The sequence below is a fragment of the Scyliorhinus torazame genome, chromosome 24, assembly GCF_047496885.1.
Source record: "Scyliorhinus torazame isolate Kashiwa2021f chromosome 24, sScyTor2.1, whole genome shotgun sequence".
In the NCBI taxonomy this organism is placed as follows: Eukaryota; Metazoa; Chordata; class Chondrichthyes; order Carcharhiniformes; family Scyliorhinidae; genus Scyliorhinus; species Scyliorhinus torazame.
Window position 1 is genome coordinate 45698455 of NC_092730.1, and position 19809 is coordinate 45718263.

Below are 19809 nucleotides of genomic sequence, written 5' to 3' on the forward strand. Positions count from 1 at the left end.
ACACAGCAGAGTGTGCATTTACACATCAGGGTGCACAGTTACACAGCAGAGAGTGCAGTTACACATCAGATAGCTCAATTGCACAGCAGAGAGCACAGTTACACAGCAGAGAGCACAGGTACACAGCAGAGAGTGCAGTTACACATCAGACAGCTCAATTGCACAGCAGAGAGCACAGTTACACAGCAGAGAGCACAGTTACACAGCAGGGTGTGCAGTTCCACAGCAGAGTGTGCAGTTCCACAGCAGAGTGTGCAGTTACACAGCAGAGAGCACAGTTACACAGCAGAGAGCACAGTTACACAGCAGAGTGTGCAGTTACACAGCAAGGTGCATAGTTACACAGCAGAGAGCACATTTACACAGCTGAGAGCACAGTTACGCAGCAGAGTGTGCAGTTACACAGCAGGGTGCTCAATTACACAGCAGAGAACACAGTTACACAGCAGGGAGCACAGTTACACAGCAGGGAGCACAGTTACACAGCAGAGTGTGCAGTTACACAGCAGAGTGTGCTGTTACACTGCAGAGAGCACAGTTACACAGCAGAAAGCACAGTTACACAGCAGAGAGCACGGTTTCACAGCAGGGAGCACAGTTACACAGCAGAGAGCACAGTTACACAGCAGAGTGTGCATTTACACATCAGGGTGCACAGTTACACAGCAGAGAGTGCAGTTACACATCAGATAGCTCAATTGCACAGCAGAGAGCACAGTTACACAGCAGAGAGCACAGGTACACAGCAGAGAGTGCAGTTACACATCAGACAGCTCAATTGCACAGCAGAGAGCACAGTTACACAGCAGAGAGCACAGTTACACAGCAGGGTGTGCAGTTCCACAGCAGAGTGTGCAGTTCCACAGCAGAGTGTGCAGTTACACAGCAGAGAGCACAGTTACACAGCAGAGAGCACAGTTACACAGCAGAGTGTGCAGTTACACAGCAAGGTGCATAGTTACACAGCAGAGAGCACATTTACACAGCTGAGAGCACAGTTACGCAGCAGAGTGTGCAGTTACACAGCAGGGTGCTCAATTACACAGCAGAGAACACAGTTACACAGCAGGGAGCACAGTTACACAGCAGGGAGCACAGTTACACAGCAGAGTGTGCAGTTACACAGCAGAAAGCACAGTTACACAGCAGAGAGCACGGTTTCACAGCAGGGAGCACAGTTACACAGCAGAGAGCACAGTTACACAGCAGAGAGCTCAGTTACACAGCAGAAAGCTCAGTTACACAGCAGAAAGCACAGTTACACAGCAGAGAGCTCAGTTACACAGCAGAGTGTGCAGTTACACAGCAGACAGCTCAATTGCACAGCAGAGAGCACAGTTACACAGCAGGGTGTGCAGTTCCACAGCAGAGTGTGCAGTTACACAGCAGAGAGCACAGTTACACAGCAGAGAGCACAGTTACACAGCAAGGTGCATAGTTACACAGCAGAGAGCACAGTTACACAGCTGAGAGCACAGTTACACAGCAGAGTGTGCAGTTACACAGCAGGGTGCTCAATTACACAGCAGAGAGCACAGTTACACAACAGGGAGCACAGTTACACAGCAGGGAGCACAGTTACACAGCAGAGTGTGCAGTTACACAGCAGAGTGTGTAGTTACACAGCAGAGAGCACAGTTACACAGCAGGGAGCACAGTTACACAGCAGAGAGCACAGTTACACAGCAGAGTGTGCAGTTACACAGCAGAGAGCACGGTTACACAGCAGAGAGCACAGTTACACAGCCGGGAGCACAGTTACACAGCAGGGAGCACAGTTACACAGCAGAGTGTGCAGTTACACAGCAGAGTGTGTAGTTACACAGCAGAGAGCACAGTTACACAGCAGGGAGCACAGTTACACAGCAGAGAGCACAGTTACACAGCAGAGTGTGCAGTTACACAGCAGAGAGCACGGTTACACAGCAGAGAGCACAGTTACACAGCCGGGAGCACAGTTACACAGCAGGGAGCACAGTTACACAGCAGGGAGCACAGTTACACAGCAGAGTGTGCAGTTACACAGCAGAGTGTGCAGTTACACTGCAGAGAGCACAGTTACACAGCAGAAAGCACAGTTACACAGCAGAGAGCACGGTTTCACAACAGGGATCACAGTTACACAGCAGAGAGCACAGTTACACAGCAGAGAGCTCAGTTACACAGCAGAACGCTCAGTTACACAGCAGAAAGCACAGTTACACAGCAGAGAGCTCAGTTACACAGCGGAAAGCACAGTTACAAAGCAGAGAGCTCAGTTACACAGCAGAGTGTGCAGTTACACAGCAGAGAGTGCAGTTACACATCAGACAGCTCAATTGCACAGCAGAGAGCACAGTTACACAGCAGGGTGTGCAGTTCCACATCAGAGTGTACAGTTACACAGCAGAGAGCACAGTTACACAGCAGAGAGCACAGTTACACAGCAGAGAGCACAGTTACACAGCTGAGAGCACAGTTACGCAGCAGAGTGTGCAGTTACACAGTAGGGTGCTCAATTACACAGCAGAGAGCACAGTTACACAGCAGGGAGCACAGTTACACAGCAGAGAGCACAGTTACACAGCAGAGAGCTCAGTTACACAGCAGAGAGCACAGTTACACAGCAGAGAGCACGGTTACACAGCAGAGAGCACAGTTACACAGCAGCGAGCACAGTTACACAGCAGAGAGCACAGTTACACAGCAGAAAGCACAGTTACACAGCAGAGAGCACGGTTTCACAGCAGGGAGCACAGTTACACAGCAGAGAGCACAGTTACACAGCAGAGAGCTCAGTTACACAGCAGAAAGCTCAGTTACACAGCAGAAAGCACAGTTACACAGCAGAGAGCTCAGTTACACAGCAGAAAGCAGTTACACAGCAGAGAGCTCAGTTACACAGCAGAGTGTGCAGTTACACAGCAGAGAGTGCAGTTACACATCAGACAGCTCAATTGCACAGCAGAGAGCACAGTTACACAGCAGGGTGTGCAGTTCCACATCAGAGTGTACAGTTACACAGCAGAGAGCACAGTTACACAGCAGAGAGCACAGTTACACAGCAGAGAGCACAGTTACACAGCAGAGAGCACAGTTACACAGCAGAGTGTGCATTTACACATCAGGGTGCACAGTTACACAGCAGAGAGTGCAGTTACACATCAGATAGCTCAATTGCACAGCAGAGAGCACAGTTACACAGCAGAGAGCACAGGTACACAGCAGAGAGTGCAGTTACACATCAGACAGCTCAATTGCACAGCAGAGAGCACAGTTACACAGCAGAGAGCACAGTTACACAGCAGGGTGTGCAGTTCCACAGCAGAGTGTGCAGTTCCACAGCAGAGTGTGCAGTTACACAGCAGAGAGCACAGTTACACAGCAGAGAGCACAGTTACACAGCAGAGTGTGCAGTTACACAGCAAGGTGCATAGTTACACAGCAGAGAGCACATTTACACAGCTGAGAGCACAGTTACGCAGCAGAGTGTGCAGTTACACAGCAGGGTGCTCAATTACACAGCAGAGAACACAGTTACACAGCAGGGAGCACAGTTACACAGCAGGGAGCACAGTTACACAGCAGAGTGTGCAGTTACACAGCAGAGTGTGCAGTTACACTGCAGAGAGCACAGTTACACAGCAGAAAGCACAGTTACACAGCAGAGAGCACGGTTTCACAGCAGGGAGCACAGTTACACAGCAGAGAGCACAGTTACACAGCAGAGTGTGCATTTACACATCAGGGTGCACAGTTACACAGCAGAGAGTGCAGTTACACATCAGATAGCTCAATTGCACAGCAGAGAGCACAGTTACACAGCAGAGAGCACAGGTACACAGCAGAGAGTGCAGTTACACATCAGACAGCTCAATTGCACAGCAGAGAGCACAGTTACACAGCAGAGAGCACAGTTACACAGCAGGGTGTGCAGTTCCACAGCAGAGTGTGCAGTTCCACAGCAGAGTGTGCAGTTACACAGCAGAGAGCACAGTTACACAGCAGAGAGCACAGTTACACAGCAGAGTGTGCAGTTACACAGCAAGGTGCATAGTTACACAGCAGAGAGCACATTTACACAGCTGAGAGCACAGTTACGCAGCAGAGTGTGCAGTTACACAGCAGGGTGCTCAATTACACAGCAGAGAACACAGTTACACAGCAGGGAGCACAGTTACACAGCAGGGAGCACAGTTACACAGCAGAGTGTGCAGTTACACAGCAGAAAGCACAGTTACACAGCAGAGAGCACGGTTTCACAGCAGGGAGCACAGTTACACAGCAGAGTGCACAGTTACACAGCAGAGAGCTCAGTTACACAGCAGAAAGCTCAGTTACACAGCAGAAAGCACAGTTACACAGCAGAGAGCTCAGTTACACAGCAGAGTGTGCAGTTACACAGCAGACAGCTCAATTGCACAGCAGAGAGCACAGTTACACAGCAGGGTGTGCAGTTCCACAGCAGAGTGTGCAGTTACACAGCAGAGAGCACAGTTACACAGCAGAGAGCACAGTTACACAGCAAGGTGCATAGTTACACAGCAGAGAGCACAGTTACACAGCTGAGAGCACAGTTACACAGCAGAGTGTGCAGTTACACAGCAGGGTGCTCAATTACACAGCAGAGAGCACAGTTACACAACAGGGAGCACAGTTACACAGCAGGGAGCACAGTTACACAGCAGAGTGTGCAGTTACACAGCAGAGTGTGTAGTTACACAGCAGAGAGCACAGTTACACAGCAGGGAGCACAGTTACACAGCAGAGAGCACAGTTACACAGCAGAGTGTGCAGTTACACAGCAGAGAGCACGGTTACACAGCAGAGAGCACAGTTACACAGCCGGGAGCACAGTTACACAGCAGGGAGCACAGTTACACAGCAGAGTGTGCAGTTACACAGCAGAGTGTGTAGTTACACAGCAGAGAGCATAGTTACACAGCAGGGAGCACAGTTACACAGCAGAGAGCACAGTTACACAGCAGAGTGTGCAGTTACACAGCAGAGAGCACGGTTACACAGCAGAGAGCACAGTTACACAGCCGGGAGCTCAGTTACACAGCAGGGAGCACAGTTACACAGCAGGGAGCACAGTTACACAGCAGAGTGTGCAGTTACACAGCAGAGTGTGCAGTTACACTGCAGAGAGCACAGTTACACAGCAGAAAGCACAGTTACACAGCAGAGAGCACGGTTTCACAACAGGGAGCACAGTTACACAGCAGAGAGCACAGTTACACAGCAGAGAGCTCAGTTACACAGCAGAACGCTCAGTTACACAGCAGAAAGCACAGTTACACAGCAGAGAGCTCAGTTACACAGCGGAAAGCACAGTTACAAAGCAGAGAGCTCAGTTACACAGCAGAGTGTGCAGTTACACAGCAGAGAGTGCAGTTACACATCAGACAGCTCAATTGCACAGCAGAGAGCACAGTTACACAGCAGGGTGTGCAGTTCCACATCAGAGTGTACAGTTACACAGCAGAGAGCACAGTTACACAGCAGAGAGCACAGTTACACAGCAGAGAGCACAGTTACACAGCTGAGAGCACAGTTACGCAGCAGAGTGTGCAGTTACACAGTAGGGTGCTCAATTGCACAGCAGAGAGCACAGTTACACAGCAGGGAGCACAGTTACACAGCAGGGAGCACAGTTACACAGCAGAGTGTGCAGTTACACAGCAGAGTGTGCAGTTACACTGCAGAGAGCACAGTTACACAGCAGAAAGCACAGTTACACAGCAGAGAGCACGGTTTCACAGCAGGGAGCACAGTTACACAGCAGAGAGCACAGTTACACAGCAGAGAGCTCAGTTACACAGCAGAAAGCTCAGTTACACAGCAGAAAGCACAGTTACACAGCAGAGAGCTCAGTTACACAGCCGGGAGCACAGTTACACAGCAGGGAGCACAGTTACACAGCAGGGAGCACAGTTACACAGCAGAGTGTGCAGTTACACAGCAGAGTGTGCAGTTACACTGCAGAGAGCACAGTTACACAGCAGAAAGCACAGTTACACAGCAGAGAGCACGGTTTCACAACAGGGAGCACAGTTACACAGCAGAGAGCACAGTTACACAGCAGAGAGCTCAGTTACACAGCAGAACGCTCAGTTACACAGCAGAAAGCACAGTTACACAGCAGAGAGCTCAGTTACACAGCGGAAAGCACAGTTACACAGCAGAGAGCTCAGTTACACAGCAGAGTGTGCCGTTACACAGCAGAGAGTGCAGTTACACATCAGACAGCTCAATTGCACAGCAGAGAGCACAGTTACACAGCAGGGTGTGCAGTTCCACATCAGAGTGTACAGTTACACAGCAGAGAGCACAGTTACACAGCAGAGAGCACAGTTACACAGCAGAGAGCACAGTTACACAGCTGAGAGCACAGTTACGCAGCAGAGTGTGCAGTTACACAGTAGGGTGCTCAATTACACAGCAGAGAGCACAGTTACACAGCAGGGAGCACAGTTACACAGCAGGGAGCACAGTTACACAGCAGAGTGTGCAGTTACACAGCAGAGTGTGCAGTTACACTGCAGAGAGCACAGTTACACAGCAGAAAGCACAGTTACACAGCAGAGAGCACGGTTTCACAGCAGGGAGCACAGTTACACAGCAGAGAGCACAGTTACACAGCAGAGAGCTCAGTTACACAGCAGAAAGCTCAGTTACACAGCAGAAAGCACAGTTACACAGCAGAGAGCTCAGTTACACAGCAGAAAGCACAGTTACACAGCAGAGAGCTCAGTTACACAGCAGAGTGTGCAGTTACACAGCAGAGAGTGCAGTTACACATCAGACAGCTCAATTGCACAGCAGAGAGCACAGTTACACAGCAGGGTGTGCAGTTCCACATCAGAGTGTACAGTTACACAGCAGAGAGCACAGTTACACAGCAGAGAGCACAGTTACACAGCAGAGAGCACAGTTACACAGCAGAGAGCACAGTTACACAGCAGAGTGTGCATTTACACATCAGGGTGCACGGTTACACAGCAGAGAGTGCAGTTACACATCAGATAGCTCAATTGCACAGCAGAGAGCACAGTTACACAGCAGAGAGCACAGTTACACAGCAGAGAGTGCAGTTACACATCAGACAGCTCAATTGCACAGCAGAGAGCACAGTTACACAGCAGGGTGTGCAGTTCCACAGCAGAGTGTGCAGTTCCACAGCAGAGTGTGCAGTTAAACAGCAGAGAGCACAGTTACACAGCAGAGAGCACAGTTACACAGCAGAGTGTGCAGTTACACAGCAAGGTGCATAGTTACACAGCAGAGAGCACAGTTACACAGCTGAGAGCACAGTTACGCAGCAGAGTGTGCAGTTACACAGCAGGGTGCTCAATTACACAGCAGAGAGCACAGTTACACAGCAGGGAGCACAGTTACACAGCAGGGAGCACAGTTACACAGCAGAGTGTGCAGTTACACAGCAGAGTGTGCAGTTACACTGCAGAGAGCACAGTTACACAGCAGAAAGCACAGTTACACAGCAGAGAGCACGGTTTCACAGCAGGGAGCACAGTTACACAGCAGAGAGCACAGTTACACAGCAGAGAGCTCAGTTACACAGCAGAAAGCTCAGTTACACAGCAGAAAGCACAGTTACACAGCAGAGAGCTCAGTTACACAGCAGAGTGTGCAGTTACACAGCAGAGAGTGCAGTTACACATCAGACAGCTCAATTGCACAGCAGAGAGCACAGTTACACAGCAGGGTGTGCAGTTCCACAGCAGAGTGTGCAGTTACACAGCAGAGAGCACAGTTACACAGCAGAGAGCATAGTTACACAGCAAGGTGCATAGTTACACAGCAGAGAGCACAGTTACACAGCTGAGAGCACAGTTACACAGCAGAGTGTGCAGTTACACAGCAGGGTGCTCAATTACACAGCAGAGAGCACAGTTACACAACAGGGAGCACAGTTACACAGCAGGGAGCACAGTTACACAGCAGAGTGTGCAGTTACACAGCAGAGTGTGTAGTTACACAGCAGAGAGCACAGTTACACAGCAGGGAGCACAGTTACACAGCAGAGAGCACAGTTACACAGCAGAGTGTGCAGTTACACAGTTGAGAGCACGGTTACACAGCAGAGAGCACAGTTACACAGCCGGGAGCACAGTTATACAGCAGAGAGCATAGTTACACAGCAGAGTGTGCACTTGCAGAGTGTGCACTTACACAGCAGGGATCACAGTAACACAGGAGAGAGCACGGTTACACATCAGAGGGCACAGTTACACAGCAGGGAGCACAGTTACACAGCAGAGAGCACAGTTACACAGCAGAGAGCACAGTTACACAGCAGAGTGTGCAGTTACACATCAGGGTGCACAGTTACACAGCAGAGAGTGCAGTTACACATCAGGTAGCTCAATTGCACAGCAGAAAGCACGGTTAAACAGCAAAGACCTCAGTTACACAGCAGAGAGCTCAGTTACACAGCAGAGAGCTCAGTTACACAGCAGAGAGCACAGTTACACAGCAGAGAGCACAGTTACACAGCATAAAGCACAGTTACACAGCAGAGAGCTCAGTTCCACAGCAGAGAGCTCTGTTACACTGCATAGAGCACAGTTACACAGCAGAGAGCACAGTTACACAGCAGAGAGCTCAGTTACACAGCAGAGTGTGCAGTTACACAGCAGAGTGTGCAGTTACACTGCAGAGAGCACAGTTACACAGCAGAAAGCACAGTTACACAGCAGAGAGCACGGTTTCACAGCAGGGAGCACAGTTACACAGCAGAGAGCACAGTTACACAGCAGAGAGCTCAGTTACACAGCAGAAAGCTCAGTTACACAGCAGAAAGCACAGTTACACAGCAGAGAGCTCAGTTACACAGCAGAGTGTGCAGTTACACAGCAGACAGCTCAATTGCACAGCAGAGAGCACAGTTACACAGCAGGGTGTGCAGTTCCACAGCAGAGTGTGCAGTTACACAGCAGAGAGCACAGTTACACAGCAGAGAGCACAGTTACACAGCAAGGTGCATAGTTACACAGCAGAGAGCACAGTTACACAGCTGAGAGCACAGTTACACAGCAGAGTGTGCAGTTACACAGCAGGGTGCTCAATTACACAGCAGAGAGCACAGTTACACAACAGGGAGCACAGTTACACAGCAGGGAGCACAGTTACACAGCAGAGTGTGCAGTTACACAGCAGAGTGTGTAGTTACACAGCAGAGAGCACAGTTACACAGCAGGGAGCACAGTTACACAGCAGAGAGCACAGTTACACAGCAGAGTGTGCAGTTACACAGCAGAGAGCACGGTTACACAGCAGAGAGCACAGTTACACAGCCGGGAGCACAGTTACACAGCAGGGAGCACAGTTACACAGCAGAGTGTGCAGTTACACAGCAGAGTGTGTAGTTACACAGCAGAGAGCACAGTTACACAGCAGGGAGCACAGTTACACAGCAGAGAGCACAGTTACACAGCAGAGTGTGCAGTTACACAGCAGAGAGCACGGTTACACAGCAGAGAGCACAGTTACACAGCCGGGAGCACAGTTACACAGCAGGGAGCACAGTTACACAGCAGGGAGCACAGTTACACAGCAGAGTGTGCAGTTACACAGCAGAGTGTGCAGTTACACTGCAGAGAGCACAGTTACACAGCAGAAAGCACAGTTACACAGCAGAGAGCACGGTTTCACAACAGGGAGCACAGTTACACAGCAGAGAGCACAGTTACACAGCAGAGAGCTCAGTTACACAGCAGAACGCTCAGTTACACAGCAGAAAGCACAGTTACACAGCAGAGAGCTCAGTTACACAGCGGAAAGCACAGTTACACAGCAGAGAGCTCAGTTACACAGCAGAGTGTGCAGTTACACAGCAGAGAGTGCAGTTACACATCAGACAGCTCAATTGCACAGCAGAGAGCACAGTTACACAGCAGGGTGTGCAGTTCCACATCAGAGTGTACAGTTACACAGCAGAGAGCACAGTTACACAGCAGAGAGCACAGTTACACAGCAGAGAGCACAGTTACACAGCTGAGAGCACAGTTACGCAGCAGAGTGTGCAGTTACACAGTAGGGTGCTCAATTACACAGCAGAGAGCACAGTTACACAGCAGGGAGCACAGTTACACAGCAGGGAGCACAGTTACACAGCAGAGTGTGCAGTTACACAGCAGAGTGTGCAGTTACACTGCAGAGAGCACAGCTACACAGCAGAAAGCACAGTTACACAGCAGAGAGCACGGTTTCACAGCAGGGAGCACAGTTACACAGCAGAGAGCACAGTTACACAGCAGAGAGCTCAGTTACACAGCAGAAAGCTCAGTTACACAGCAGAAAGCACAGTTACACAGCAGAGAGCTCAGTTACACAGCAGAAAGCACAGTTACACAGCAGAGAGCTCAGTTACACAGCAGAGTGTGCAGTTACACAGCAGAGAGTGCAGTTACACATCAGACAGCTCAATTGCACAGCAGAGAGCACAGTTACACAGCAGGGTGTGCAGTTCCACATCAGAGTGTACAGTTACACAGCAGAGAGCACAGTTACACAGCAGAGAGCACAGTTACACAGCAGAGAGCACAGTTACACAGCAGAGAGCACAGTTACACAGCAGAGTGTGCATTTACACATCAGGGTGCACAGTTACACAGCAGAGAGTGCAGTTACACATCAGATAGCTCAATTGCACAGCAGAGAGCACAGTTACACAGCAGAGAGCACAGTTACACAGCAGAGAGTGCAGTTACACATCAGACAGCTCAATTGCACAGCAGAGAGCACAGTTACACAGCAGGGTGTGCAGTTCCACAGCAGAGTGTGCAGTTCCACAGCAGAGTGTGCAGTTAAACAGCAGAGAGCACAGTTACACAGCAGAGAGCACAGTTACACAGCAGAGTGTGCAGTTACACAGCAAGGTGCATAGTTACACAGCAGAGAGCACAGTTACACAGCTGAGAGCACAGTTACGCAGCAGAGTGTGCAGTTACACAGCAGGGTGCTCAATTACACAGCAGAGAGCACAGTTACACAGCAGGGAGCACAGTTACACAGCAGGGAGCACAGTTACACAGCAGAGTGTGCAGTTACACAGCAGAGTGTGCAGTTACACTGCAGAGAGCACAGTTACACAGCAGAAAGCACAGTTACACAGCAGAGAGCACGGTTTCACAGCAGGGAGCACAGTTACACAGCAGAGAGCACAGTTACACAGCAGAGAGCTCAGTTACACAGCAGAAAGCTCAGTTACACAGCAGAAAGCACAGTTACACAGCAGAGAGCTCAGTTACACAGCAGAGTGTGCAGTTACACAGCAGAGAGTGCAGTTACACATCAGACAGCTCAATTGCACAGCAGAGAGCACAGTTACACAGCAGGGTGTGCAGTTCCACAGCAGAGTGTGCAGTTACACAGCAGAGAGCACAGTTACACAGCAGAGAGCACAGTTACACAGCAAGGTGCATAGTTACACAGCAGAGAGCACAGTTACACAGCTGAGAGCACAGTTACACAGCAGAGTGTGCAGTTACACAGCAGGGTGCTCAATTACACAGCAGAGAGCACAGTTACACAACAGGGAGCACAGTTACACAGCAGGGAGCACAGTTACACAGCAGAGTGTGCAGTTACACAGCAGAGTGTGTAGTTACACAGCAGAGAGCACAGTTACACAGCAGGGAGCACAGTTACACAGCAGAGAGCACAGTTACACAGCAGAGTGTGCAGTTACACAGCAGAGAGCACGGTTACACAGCAGAGAGCACAGTTACACAGCCGGGAGCACAGTTATACAGCAGAGAGCATAGTTACACAGCAGAGTGTGCACTTGCAGAGTGTGCACTTACACAGCAGGGATCACAGTAACACAGGAGAGAGCACGGTTACACATCAGAGGGCACAGTTACACAGCAGGGAGCACAGTTACACAGCAGAGAGCACAGTTACACAGCAGAGAGCACAGTTACACAGCAGAGTGTGCAGTTACACATCAGGGTGCACAGTTACACAGCAGAGAGTGCAGTTACACATCAGGTAGCTCAATTGCACAGCAGAAAGCACGGTTAAACAGCAAAGACCTCAGTTACACAGCAGAGAGCTCAGTTACACAGCAGAGAGCTCAGTTACACAGCAGAGAGCACAGTTACACTGCAGAGAGCACAGTTACACAGCAGAGAGCACAGTTACACAGCAGAGAGCTCAGTTACACAGCAGAAAGCTCAGTCACACAGCAGAAAGCACAGTTACACAGCAGAGAGCTCAGTTACACAGCAGAAAGCACAGTTACACAGCAGAGAGCTCAGTTACACAGCAGAGAGCTCAGTTACACAGCAGAAAGCACAGTTACACAGCAGAGAGCTCAGTTACACAGCAGAGTGTGCAGTTACACAGCAGTGAGCACAGTTAAACAGCAGAGAGCAGAGTTACACAGCCGGGAGCACTGTTACACATCAGAGTTTGCAGTTACACATCAGAGAGCACGGTTACACAACGGAGAGCACAATTGCACAGCAGGATATATATTTACAAACGGGGCCTATCATTGTAAAACAGAAAACACATTTTACTAAATAGTTAGTTGTTCTATCTCAATATCTTGCTGGTTTGCTCGGCACCTATTCTGTGTGTCATTGTGTGTTTGTCCTGATAGTCTCTTCCTGCTTTTCGGTGTGCCTTTCTCTGTCCTCTGTCTGTTACAGACGTGCTGATGTTCCATGTTATTGTCCTGCCAGAGTGAGCTTCACAACACGTGGGTTCTTGATTGAAGGAAAAAATGGAGCAGTGAATAGTTATCTGGCTGGCACAGAACAGCAATTGTGGACACGGTGGAACTAAAGAGCAGTGTGGCGCAGCGGAAGCGTGCTGGGCCCATAATCCAGAGGTTGATGTATCGAAACCATCCTCTGCTATTTTTATTCTCACTCACACCAAAAGTAAACAAGTCGCTCTTCCCCAGCACATCCGCATTTTCTTTTCAGTAAATTAGAATCAAAGTGTTGCTTCCAGTGTGATCCGGAAAATTGTCCCGGGAATGAAGCAGACAGCATTACATCACTGTGAAGTTCAAAGTAACGAAATTGGAAGCTCTTCAATCGACTCTCTCGGCGGGAAACAGAGTCCTGTTGCTGTGGTGCGTGAGTATTATTGGTGCCAACATCACATCTCCACTGATTGGAATGGGTTATGTTTTATTAACACAGTCATGGCATTTGGTAAAGATAGAACCAGGAGTGTTTCAATGTTTGAAAATCCTTTAACAGCGAGAAGAGGAAAAGTTTATATAATAACTTCCAGGAATATAACTTCAGTGTTGGGACCACAGCTGTTCTCTTTATATATTAACGATCTAGATAACGGGACTGAGGGCATTCTGGCTAAGTTTGCCGATGATACGAAGACAGGTGGAGGGGCAGGTAGTATGGAGGAGGTGGGGAGGCTGCAGAAAGATCTAGACAGTTTAGCCGAGTGGTCCAAGAAATGGCTGATGAAATTCAACGTGGGAAAGTGCGAGGTCTTGCACTTTGGAAAAAAGAATAGAGGCGTGGACTATTTTCTAAACGGTGACAAAATTCATAATTCTGAAGTGCAAAGGGACTTGGGAGTCCTAGTCCAGGATTCTCTAAAGGTAAACTTGAAGGTTGAGTCCGTAATTAAGAAAGCAAATGCAATGTTGTCATTCATCTCAAGAGGCTTGGAATATAAAAGCAGGGATGTACTTCTGGAGCTTTATAAAGCATGAGTTAGGCCCCATTTAGAATACTGTGAGCAATTTTGGGCCCCACATCTCAGGAAGGACATACTGGCACTGGAGCGGTTCCAGCGGAGATTGACACGGATGATCCCAGGAATGGTAGGCCTAACATACGATGAACGTCTGAGAATCCTGGGATTATATTCATTGGAGTTTAGGAGGTTGAGGGGAGATCTAACAGAAACTTACAAGATAATAAATGGCTTAGATAGGGTGGATGAAGGGAGTTGTTTCCATTAGCAGGGGAGACTAGGACCCGGGGGCACAGCCTTAGAATTAAAGGGAGTCACTATAGAACAGAGATGAGGAGAAATTTCTTCAGCCAGAGAGTGGTGGGTCTGTGGAATTCATTGCCACAGAGGGCGGTGGAGGCCGGGATGTTGAGTGTCTTTAAGACAGAAGTTGATAAATTCTTGATTTCTCGAGGAATTAAGGGCTATGGAGGGAGAGCGGGTAAATGGAGTTGAAATCAGCCATGATTGAATGGCGGAGTGGACTCGATGGGCCGAATGGCCTTACTTCCACTCCTATGTCTTATGGTCTTATGGACTTATGGAATATCCCACAGAGGGGCAATAAGGATATTTAACAATATCCAATAATAAACCAGAATAAGAGCGGAGATCCCAGTTTCCACTCTCGGACGGATGTGAACAATCCATCCAGACTATTTACTACAAGAGAAGAGGAATTTTACCCGGAGTCCTCCCTCCAGCCTCTTCTTCCAGCTCTGTTTCCTCAGTGTGAAACCCACGAAATCACGCAAACGCTTCCGATCAAACCATTATTGCGATGGCCGGGAATCGAAACCGTGTTAATTGCTTGTTATTCGCTGCCCAGTAGTTCTGCTCTCACCCACAAGCAGTGACATCCTTTCCACGTCCACTTTGTCAAGACCATTCAAAATCTGTTGTACTTCAATCTGATCAACTGTCACACTTCACATCTCCACTGGAAACAAGTGCAGTCTGTCTCACCTTTCCTCAACAGCAAACCCGCTCAAAGACCAACAAAGAACAAAGAAAAGTACAGCACAGGTAGAGGCCCTTCGGCCCTCCAAGCGTGTGCCGACCATGCTGCCCGACTAAATTAAAATCTTCTACACTTCCTGGGTCCGTATCCCTCGATTCCCATCCTATTCATGTATTTGTCAAGATGCCCCTTAAATATCACTATCGTCCCTGCTTCCACCACCTCCTCCGGTAGCGAGTTCCAGGCACCCACTACCCTCTGTGTTAAAAATTTGCCTCGTACATCTACTCCAAACCTTGCCCCTCGCACCTTAAACCTATGCCCCCTAGTAATTGACCCCTCTACCCTGGGGAAAAGCCTCTGACTATCCACTCTGTCTATGCCCCTCATAGTTTTGTAGACCTCTATCAGGTCGCCCCTCAACGTCCGTCGTTCCAGTGAGAACAAACCGAGTTTATTCAAACGCTCCTCATAGCTAATGCCCTCCATAACAGGCAACATCCTGGTAAATCTCTTCTGCACCCTCTCGAAAGCCTCCACATCCTTCTGGTAGTGCGGCGACCAGAATTGAACACGATACGCCAAGTGTGGCCTAACTAAGGTTCTACACAGCTGCAACATGACTTGCCAATTCTTGTACTAAATGCCCCGGTCAATGAAGGCAAGCATGCCGTATGCCGTTCTGACTACCTTCTCCACCTGTGTTGCCCCTTTCAGTGACCTCTGGACCTGTAGACATAGATCGCTCTGACTTTCAATACTGTATATTCCCTACCTGCATTAGACCTTCCAAAATGCATTACCTCACATTTGTCCGGATTAAACTCCATCTGCCATCTCTCCGCCCAAGTCGGCAAACGGGCTAAATCCTACTGTATCCTCTGACAGACCTCGTCGCTATCTGCAATTCCCCCAACCTTTGTGTCATCTGCAAACTTGCTAATCAGACCAGTTACATTTCCCGCCAAATCATTTATACACACTACAAACAGCAAAGGTCCGAGCACTGATCCCTGCAGAACAACACTAGTCCCAGCCCTCCAATTAGAAAAGCACCCTTCCATTGCTACTCTCTGCCTTCTATGACCTAGCCAGTTCTGTATCCACCTTGCCAGCTCACCCCTGATCCGGTGTGACTTCACCTTTTATACTACTCTACCATAAGGGACCTTGTCAAAGGCCTTACTGAAGTCCATATAGACAACATCCGCTGCCCTACCTGCATCAATCATCTTTGTGACCTCTTCGAAAAACTCTATCAAGTTAGTGAGACACAAAACCATGCTGCCTCTCACTAATACGTCCATTTGCTTCCAAATGGGAGTAGATTCTGTCTCGAAGGATTCTCTCCAGTAATTTCCCTACCACTGACGAAAGGCTCATTCCTGGCACCAATCGAGGAAACCTTCCTGAACCGTTTCCAACGTATTTACATCTTTCCCTAAATAAGGAAACCAAAACTGCACAGAATTAGCGAAATGTGTAGCTCCTGGAATAAAAGGGACAGTAGCAATATGGATATAAATGTGGTTTAATAATCAGAAACAGAGTATAATGGTCAATAGAGACTTTTCGGACTGGAAGAAGGTTTGTAGTGTTTCACATGGGTCCTACTGGAACATTTGCTTTCCCTGATATATAACAATTTGTAGATCATGGTGTACAGGGAACAGTTTCAAATTTGGGGATGGTACAGACTTGGAAATTTTGAAAACTGAGACGCGGACAGTCTAGAACTTCAAACAACAAAAGATGATTTTCAGTCTGGAGACGTGTGAGATGATGCATTTCGGTAGGGAAGTATAGAATCACAGAATTTACAGTGCAGAAGGTGGCCATTCGGACGATAGAATCTGCACCGGTTTTTCAAAGAGCACCCCCATGAAGCCCACACCTCCACCCTATCCCCACATCCCAGCAACCCCATCTAACCTAAGGGCAATTTAGCATGGCCGATCCACCTAATCTGCACATCTTTGGAGTGTGGGAGGAAACCGGAGCTCCCAGCCGAAACCCACGGAGAACATCAAGCGGGAATCGAACCTGAGACCCGACGCTGTGAAGCCATAGTGCTAACCACTATGCTACCGTGCTGCCCCTCAACTATTTATGGGATGAAGGAGCAGACAGAGCTGGGTGTGTATGTGGATAGATCATTGAAGGTGGACAGGTGGAGAGAGCAGGTAATAATGCAAATCTTATGCTTATTTACGAGTGGAAAAGAGAACAAGAGCAAGGAGGTTATGCTGAATCTGTACACGGCGCCAGTTAGACATCAGATGGAATATTTTGCACAGCTCTGGGAGCCACAATATTGGAAGGCTGTGGACGTATTGGGCAGCGTGCAGAAGAGGTTTACAGGATTGATTCCATTTAGGAGGCTAGCTTGGAGATATTGGGAACGTTCTCCTTGGAGAGCATAAGGCAGAGAGGAGATATGATGGAGATGTTCAAAATCAGGAGGGGGCTAGGCGGAGTAACTAGAGAGAAACAGTTCCCCCGAGTAAAAAGAGCAAGAATGAGAGGGCACAGATTTCCGTTGATTTGCAAAGGAAGCAGCTGTGATGTTTGAAAAAGAAGCCCTTTTGCACAACGAGTGCTTCGGGTCTGGAATGCACTGAGGAGTGAATCTTCTTGCACCATTCTCTATACCGATATTCCTAATCCTCTGTCTGATAATCGATTTAAATCACGACACCAGCTTTGGGCAGGAGTTTGGCACCATGAAAACTTGCGGCTTCAGAAACTCCAAACCAGACGCCAGCTTCATCTGGGGCACTGCTGGCAGATTTTGTCTTTCCAGAACCGGCCGCCCAGCCGTGAAATCAAGTTCATCAGAAGATCTCATTACACTGTAAGACGGAGGAGCAGAAGTGGTCCATTCGGCCAATCGTGTCTGCTCCACCATTCAAAGACGTTATGTCTGAACTGATATAATCCTCAAACCCAGTATCCCGCCTTATCCCCATAATCCTTGCTTTCCTTGACTGATTAAAAATCTGTCTCAAGGGCAGCACGGTGGTTCAGTAGTTTGTACAGCTGCCTCACGGCACCGAAGGGCCATGTTCGATCCCAGCTCTGGGTCACTATCTGCGTCGAGTTTGCATATTCTCCCTGTGTTTGGGTGCGTTTCGCTCCCACAACCAAAAGACGTGCAGGGTCGGTGGATTGGTTGCAAAATTGCCCCTTAGTTGGAAAAAATGTTTGGGTACTCTAAATTTAAAAAAAATCTGTCTGTGGCAGCCTTCAACAAATTAACTGACCCACTGCTTAACCACTTCCTTACCTTGCAGGTCAGCTGTTCGGGAGAGAGGGAACCGGGACCTTGGAAACAGCGCGGGAGTTTCAAAAAGCGCGGGAGCTGCGAGGCAGAGGGGACAGTTTAAAAGGGCGCGCCGTGGGTGAGGTAAGTACTGCTTAACCACTTCCTTACCTTGCAGGTCAGCTGTTCGGGAGAGAGAGGGAGCCGGGACCTTGGAAACAGCGCGGGAGTTTCAAAAAGCGCGGGAGCTGCGAGGCAGAGGGGCAGTTTAAAAGGGCGCGCCGTGGGTGAGGTAAGTACTGCTTAACCACTTCCTTACCTTGCAGGTCAGCTGTTCGGGAGAGAGAGGGAGCCGGGACCTTGGAAACAGCGCGGGAGTTTCAAAAAGCGCGGGAGCTGCGAGGCAGAGGGGCCAGTTTAAAAGGGCGCGCTGTGGGTGAGGTAAGTACTGCTTAACCACTTCCTTCCCTTGCAGGTCAGCTGTTCGGGAGGGAGAGGGAGCCGGGACCTTGGAAACAGCGCGGGAGTTTAAAAAGCGCGGGAGCTGCGAGGCAGAGGGGACAGTTTAAAAGGGCGCGCTGTGGGTGAGGTAAGTACTGCTTAACCACTTCCTTCCCTTGCAGGTCAGCTGTTCGGGAGAGAGAGGGAGCCGGGACCTTGGAAACAGCGCGGGAGTTTCAAAAAGCGCGGGAGCTGCGAGGCAGAGGGGACAGTTTAAAAGGGCGCGCCGTGGGTGAGGTAAGTACTGCTTAACCACTTCCTTACCTTGCAGGTCAGCTGTTCGGGAGAGAGAGGGAGCCGGGACCTTGGAAACAGCGCGGGAGTTTCAAAAAGCGCGGGAGCTGCGAGGCAGAGTGGACAGTTTAAAAGGGCGCGCCGTGGGTGAGGTAAGTACTGCTTAACCACTTCCTTACCTTGCAGGTCAGCTGTTCGGGAGAGAGAGGGAGCCGGGACCTTGGAAACAGCGCGGGAGTTTCAAAAAGCGCGGGAGCTGCGAGGCAGAGGGGACAGTTTAAAAGGGCGCGCCGTGGGTGAGGTAAGTACTGCTTAACCACTTCCTTACCTTGCAGGTCAGCTGTTCGGGAGAGAGGTCAGTTTTGGGAGCAGGCCTATTAGCTGACTGTAAATCAGGAAGGATACAAAGGGTGTGGCTGAAGTGCCTATAGCAACGGAGTGCTGAAGGCAAACAGAGTGTATCTGAGTTTGGGTAAGGCTGAGTTCGGGTAAGAGGGGAGTGACAAAAAAAAAAAATCAAATTAATTCAGTAAATTAATTAACTAGTTAAGGGAATTTGGTGCTCACCTGAAGGAGGTGCAGAGAAGCAGAGCTGTGAGGGAGTCTCTGGAGCAATTACATCACAGCCAGCAGGTAAGTGATTGGCTTGTAACAGGTAAGTGATTTCTCTCTCTTTGACTTTCTCTTAGCTGTGTAGTGTAGTTGAAATTTAACTTCAGATTTAAGTCATGGCAGGAGAGCTCAGACCCGTGTCATGCTCCTCTTGTGAGATGTGGCAAGTCAGGGACCCTTCTGGTGTCCCTGACTCCTTCATCTGCAAGAAGTGTGTCCAACTGCAGCTCCTGTTTGACCGCTTGACGGCTCTGGAGCTGCGGATGGACTCACTTTGGAGCATCCGCGATGCTGAGGAAGTTGTGGAAAGCACATTCAGTGAGTTGGTCACACCGCAGATTAAAATTACTGAGGCAGATAGGGAAAGGGTGACCAACAAACAGAGGGAGAGTAGGAAGGCAGTGCAGGGATGCCCTGCGGTCATCTCCCTCCAAAACAGATTTACCGTTTTGGAAACTGTTGGGGGAGATGGCTCACCAGGGGAAGGTGGCAGCTGCCAGGTTCATGGCACCGT